Here is a 7,606-nt window from a genome sequence, read left to right as displayed (position 1 = left end):
CCTTAAACATCTCTATCCTTAAATCTCTCATTTCAAATGAAACCTATCCAGAAACTTCTATGGTTATAAATAATTTTTAACTACACTTTTTTTTTCTTTTTAAAATATCTTGATGGGTTGTCTTGTTTCCCTGTTTCTAATAGAATGTTTATGAGGCAAATGCTACCCAGATACTAATTCATCTTATTCATTTAGATTCTGAATTTTGCATCTCTTTCCCTCTGACAAACAATATATGGCAACATGTTCTGCATCAAGATCACAGCCATTCTGTTTTTCTTATACATAACATATTTTTGAGTTCCTAGGCACGAACCGTCCAACACTCAGACCATATGTTAACAAATTAGGTGACAGGACAAAAAATGCCAGCGAAAGAAAGAGCTCTCAGTGAGATCCATTTTACGTAAATCTGGCTTTTATGACTGGGACAAAGCTCAGCAAGTTATAGACAATTTGCTTGAAGTGATTACCTTTGTCCCACCTCTTTTTGAATTTTCTCCAGTGTATCCTTTTCTGTAGGTTGCTGAACCTTACAATTCAGACTGTGAATAGATTTAACTAAGAATACATTAAAATGATACCAGGAGAGGGGTCAACTTGTGCGTATGATCATTTTCATTTTTAATACTTAATTTTTCTTTCTTTAATAAAGTGAGACAAATAATTCTTTTAATTACATAAACTTGATTTCTGATATCCTATTTAATGATTTTTCCTGAGTACATAATCCTAAAGCTTGACTTGTCGCTCAATTAAATGTGACTTGAGAAATATTCTTGGCAGTGGTGCAGGGAATTCAAATTTGATGATCATATTACCCTTTTTTATAGAAAACTAGGTTTCAGCATGGGAGGTGTTTGGTTGTACTTGTTTTCTGGGAAGCTCATGTCTAAGGCAAAAATTGCCTTTGTTTTATTTTTTCTTATTTCCCACCCTTCCCTAACTTTAATCTTCAAATATTTAATGAATTCTTAGTATGCATAAAGCACTGTTCAAGGTAATATTCTTGGGAAAGAATTAATTCAAATCATGTTAATAATTAATAGGTACCATTTAATGCCTATTTTTGACACACACTTTAGTCATGAACGTATTTCATAAACTCTGGATGGACCTCTAAAACCAGGAGCATAGTGTCCTAATCATGTATTGTAGTTGTGCAGTAAATATTAAACTGATTTAATTTCTACATATTGTTAATGAAGAACTCCTTCTATTGTCCCCTTTTTATTTAAACTTGCAACTTTATTTTTGAGACAATCAAGTGGGTTCAAGGAGGTGATTTGGTGCTTGGCTTCAATAAGGGTGTTTATGAAGATGCTGATCCGTTGAACTTAATGTCATCAGAAGACAGAAAGAGGGAGAAGGGCTTAAATGAAAAGAGGACATATATGAATTAAATAAAGTGAATAACTTGATTGTGTGATAAAATTTGGAAGGAAAGTTATGACCAACCTAGATAGCATATTAAAAAGCAGAGACATTACTTTGCCAACAAAGGTCCGTCTAGTCAAGGCTATGGTTTTTCCAGCAGTCATGTATGGATGTGAGAGTTGGACTGTGGAGAAAGCTGAGCACCCAAGAATTGATGCTTTTGAACTGTGGTGTTGGAGAAGACTTTTGAGAGTCCCTTGGACTGCAAGGAGATCCAACCAGTCCATTCTAAAAGAGATCAGTCCTGGGTGTTCTTTGGAAGGAATGATTCTAAAGCTGAAACTCCAGTACTTTGGCCACCTCATGCAAAGAGTTGACTCATTGGAAAAGACTCTGATGCTGGGAGGGATTGGGGGCAGGAGGAGAAGGGGATGACAGAGGATGAGATGGCTGGATGGCATCACCGACTCGATGGACGTGAGTTTGAGTGAATTCCGGGAGCTGGTGATGGACAGGGAGGCCTGGTGTGCTGCAATTCATGGGGTCGAAAAGAGTCGGACACGACTGAGCGACTGAACTGAACTGAACTGAAGCTCCTTGAGGATCTTATCATATATCCATTCTTGCAAAAGCTTAGACAAAATTATTAATAATTGCTCATTATGGATGCTTATTCACTCTCTAAGGAAGGAGAGAGAGATTTTCCCAGAGAAATGAAAGTTAAGGAATTCTTTACCACTAGACCTGCCTTCCAAGAGGGGGTTCTTCAAGTTGAAATTAAAAAATGCTAAACAGCAACATTATAGCATAAGAAACTTGCTGGTAAAGGTAAAAATATAGGCAAATATAGAATATTGTAATTCTATAATGGCATTTGGCATAACATTTAAAATTCTAGTATAAAAGTTAAAAGGCAAACTATTTAAAATAACTTTAACTAAAATTGTGTTAAAAGATATACAATATGAGTAGATGTAAATTATGACAAGAGTAATACATAGTGTGGGGGAGAAGTTAAGCTATAGAGATTTTGTGTGTGACTGAACTTCAGTTATTATCAGCTTAACTATGAAGTAATTATAGTTAATTATTAACATCAGTTATAACTATGAAATAATTTATGTAAGCCCCAATAATTTATGTAAACATACATGCACACAAAAAATGCCTATAGAAGTTGCACAATAGAAAAAGAGAGAAGTTAAAGCATATGGATAAAAGCAATCAACAAAACACAATGTAAAAGTACCACAGGAAGCAAAAAATGGTAGTAGATTCTTATCTACCGAAAATCATACTAAATGGATTAAACTCCCCAATGAAAAGACACAAAATTGCTGGACAGATAAAATAAATAAGATCCAACTATATACTGTCTATAAGAAACTCACTTTAGATTTAATGACACACATAGGCTGACAGAGGAGAGTAGTAAAAGATATCCATGCAAACGGTAACTGAAAGAAAGCAGGGATGACTACTTCATCAGAAAAAAATAGACTTAAAAAACTGTCACCAGAGACAAAGAAGATCATCATTATATAGTGATAAAAAGGTCAATCAACAAGGAAGATACAAACAGGAAGATATAACAATAAATATATATGCACCCAAAATCACAGTACCTTAATGTATGAAATAAACATTGATAGAACTGAATTTGCATAAACAGATAGTAATATAATAATAATAGGGTATTTCAATACCCCTCTTTCAATAATGGACAAAACATCCAGCCAGAAAATCAATAAGGAAACAGAGGACTTGAACAACACTGTAGACTGAAGTGATCTAATAGACATATATTGAACATTCCATCCAACAGCAGTGTAGTACAGTTCAGTTCAGTTCAGTCACTCAGTCGTGTCCGACTCTTTTCGACCCCATGAATTGCAGCATGCCAGGCCTCCCTGTCCATCACCAACTCCTGGAGTTCACCCAAACTCACGTCCATCGAGTCGGTGATGCCATCCAGCCATCTCATCCTCTGTCATTCCTTTCTCCTCCTGCCCGCAATCCCTCCCAGCATCAGAGTCTTTTCCAATGAGTCAACTCTTCGCATGAGGTGGCCAAAGTACTGGAGTTTCAGCTTTAGCATCGTTCCTTCCAAAGAAATCCCAGGACTGATCTCCTTCGGAATGGACTGGTTGGATCTCCTTGCAGTCCAAGGGACTCTCAAGAGTCTTCTGAAGCAGTGCAGTACACATTCTATTTAAACCCACATGGATCTTTCTGTAGGCTAGATCACATTAGATCAAAAACAAAGTCTTACAAATTAAAGAAGATTGAAGTCATACGAAATATCTTTTCTAATAATAATGTAATGAAACTAAAGATCAGTAGCAAAGGGAAAACTGGAAAATTCACAAACGTGCAGATATTAAATGATATACTATTGAACAACCATTGTGCCAAAGAAGAAATTGAAAAGGAAATTAGAAAATATATTGGAAAAGATGAAAATGAGTAAACAATCTGCCTGCAATGCAGGAGACCCTGGTTTGATCCCTGGGTCAGAAAGATGCCCTGAAGAAGGGAATAGCAACCCACTCTAGTATTTTTGCCTGGAGAATTCCATGGACAGAGGAGCCTGGTGGGTTATAGTCCATGGGGTTGCAAAGAGTCAGACACAAAAACACCATGGGATGCAAAAAATACAGGACTAAAAGGAAGCTTATAGAAACAGACAACTACAAAAAAAGGAGAAAGATCTCAAATAACACCTCAAAGGGCTAGAAAGAGAAAAACAAAGGCAAGAATTAGTGGAAGAAAGGAAATAATAAGGGTAAGAGCATGTGAAAATGAAATTGGATCCTACCATTATACCATACACAAAATCAACTCAAAATTGAAGACTTAAAATTAAGATGTGAAACTGTAAAACTCTTAGAAGAAAAAAAAGAAAAGCTTAAAGACATTGGTTGTGCCAGTGACAATATGACATCAAAAGCACAGGCAAAAAGGCAAAATAAATGGGACCACATCAAACTAAGGGGCTTCCCAGGTGGCTGAGGGATAAAGAATCTGCCTGCCAATGCAGGAGCTGCAGGAGATCTAAGTCAGCAGGTTTGATCCTTGGGTCTGGAAGATCCCTTGGAGGAGGAAATGGCAACCTGATCCAGCATTCTGGCTGGGATAGTCCCATGGACAGAGGAGCCTGGTGGGCTACAGTCCATGGGGGTCACAAAGAGTCAGACATAACTGAGCAACTGAGCTTGATATAAAACTAAACATATTTGCACAGCAAGGAAAAGAATCAACAGGGTGAAAAGACAACCTGTGGGTTGAGGGAAGATATTTGCAAACCATATATGATAAAGGGCTAAGATCTAAAAATATATAAGAAACTCATACAATTCAATAGCAAAAAACCTAGAAATCCAATTAGAAAATGGAGGTAGACACTTGAACAGGCATTTCTCCAAAGAAGACATACAAATGGCTAACAGCTATATGACAAAATGCTCAATGTCACTAACTGCTTGAGGGAAATGCAAATAAAAATCTGGATATTTATCCAAAAAGAATTGTAATCAGAATCTTGAAGAGCTAACACTCCCGTGTACATTGCAGTGTAAATTTTTAAGTGCCAAGAGATGGAAACAACTCACATGTCCATTGGCAGGTGAATGGATAAAGAAAATGTGGTATGTATATACAATAGAATACTCTTTAACCTTGAAAAAGGAAACTGTAATCTGTGACAACATGATGAATGGTGAGGACATTCTTCTAAGTGAAACGAGTAGTCACAGAAAAACAAACACTGCCCGAGTCCACTTATATGAGTACCTAAAACAGACAAATTCATAGAATCAAAGAGTGGAATGGTGGTTGTCAGGCCTAAGAGGAGGAGGAAATGCAGAGTTACTAATCAGCGGGCATAAGGTTTCAGTTAGGTAAGATGGATTAATTCTAGAGATCAGCTGCACAACATTGAACTTGTAGTTAACACACAGTGAATTATATGCCTAAAATTTTGTAAAGAGGGTAGGCTTCATGTTAAGTGTTCTTACGGCAATAAAATAAAATTTAAAAAGCAATTTTATTCAGATACTTTTATAGTTTTATTTAAATTATGGATCCGTTTAGAACTTATTTAAAGTCTTGAAATGGTGGTTTAACTGTATAACCTTTCCTAAAATTGATAGCTAGTTATCCCAAAGCCATTCATTAAAATCGTTATTCTTTATTAATTTGTATTCCCATCTCTGTTGAATATTTGATGTGTTCCTGGACTTTGTATTGTTTCACATATTTTTCTTTCTACTCTGGTACTATGCTGGTTAATTGCTGCATCTTTGCCATCTGGTAGGGTCAGTCTTCTGGTATTATTTTTCCTTTAAAATTTCTCTTGAATAGTTTTTTAGTTTATTCTTTTATGAGAAGTTCAGAATTATATTGTCAAGTTCCCCCAAATTCTTTTGACTTTGACAGGAATTGGATTAAATCTATAGATTAATTTATTGAGGCTTCTTTCTAATAAATCTTTTCATTCAAGAATATAGTCTCTCTTAAATACACTATTTTATGTCTGTTGGTTAAATTTTATCATTTTCTTTATACATGCTATATGCTTATCTTTTTTGTCACTGGGAAAGATATTTTTCTATATGTTTTATCACTAGATATTGTTGGTATAAATAAGAACCATGGCTTTTTTACATTATTTGGTAATGGCCACCTACCAAACTTGATTGTTGTTTCTTGTATGAGAGCCCATTGCTGGTGTTTTAAAGAGGAAAGCAGGTAGCCTGGGAGCCAGGCAGGGTGGCAGCTAACTGGCTGACCACCTTGGAGGTCTCTTAGGTTGTGAACCTCAGTCTTACAGTTATATATAAACTGGACTTCGTACCCCCACAGATGGATAAACGTCACACTAGCAGCGGCATAATGAATAAAACAGAATGGAAACTTATACTATGAAGCTTCATCCCTTTGTATGAATGGAAATGATCTTATATCTCAATCCAAGAATCCAAGGCCCTCACATTCTTTATTTTGGGGTAGCTTGGAAATAAAAGGAACAATGAAAACTTTTCTGGGGAAGCAGGGTGATCAGTGGTCTTGGAGTTCATTTCAGTTGGGTCATATTGGAATTGAATTTTCTCAATTCCTAAACAGATAGCAAACATTTCTTCAAGGTACAGAATGTTCTGCCTGAGCAGTTTTCTTTTTCCTGGCTAGTATTAAACATAGGCTTCCAGGTTTGCCTTCTGGAATCAGCATTTTTCTGCTCACCACTGACTTCTATTAGTGTCTTCTTTGTTTAGATACATTCTTACTACCAAAACTTTTACTTAACTGTTTTTAGAAGAGCAACTCTCTTTATAGGAATAGATATTTTCTGTCTCCTCCTATTATGTGTTGATTTAACTAGACGAACTTTCAGAAAGTGACCTGAATTTTTTGATTTCCAAGTTTATGGTGTGTGTGGGAAAATTACCTATGAACACATTTACCCATGGTACCCACATCTACAGGGGAAAAAAAAAAAACAGAATTGGTGGCCATGTTGGTTTCTATATTTCTTTTTCCACAATTTAAGGTTATCAAATACACAAAGGTAAAGTTAAATATTATAATTTCATTTGGTTATCAAAGGGGACATTGCTAAAGTTTGGAAAGGATAGGACAGATAAAGCTTAATTAAATATGCATTCCTGTGACTTTCTTCACTCAGTTCTTTTTGGTGGCCAACACTGGCACCACAGCTGGCACCCAGTGACAGCTAAGGGACGCTCTTGGGAACAAAAGCCCTGATAATTTTGAGAATATTGTTGGATAATGTGCTGAAGATTGTGTTTCTGTCCATGGCTCAGGAGGGTATATTTCTTTTCTCCTGAACCAGAGCAGGAGAATGTAAGTCCTTTAATAAAAAATGAGCAGATAAAACTGCTCACCAACTTAATAAACATCACTTTATTACAGTTTTGTTGTTGTTCAGTTGGTAAGCTGTGTCCTACTCTACAACCCCATGGACTGCCGCATGCCAGGCTTCCCTGTCCTTCACTATCTCCTGGATTATTACAGTTTGGCTTAATATAAAATTGGGAAAGGAGTATGTCAAGGCTGTATATTGTCACCTTGCTTATTTAACTTATATGCAGAGTACATCATGTGAAATGCTGGGCTGGATGAATCACAAGCTGGAATCAAGATTGCCAGGAGAAGTATCAACAACCTCAGATATGCAGATGATACCACTCTAATAGCAGAAAGTGAAGAG

This window comes from Bos grunniens, chromosome 1 (genome assembly GCF_055505025.1).
Source record: "Bos grunniens cultivar Pamir isolate PY7600 chromosome 1, Bosgru_T2T1.0, whole genome shotgun sequence".
Taxonomy (NCBI): Eukaryota; Metazoa; Chordata; class Mammalia; order Artiodactyla; family Bovidae; genus Bos; species Bos grunniens.
This window is presented reverse-complemented; position numbering follows the sequence as displayed.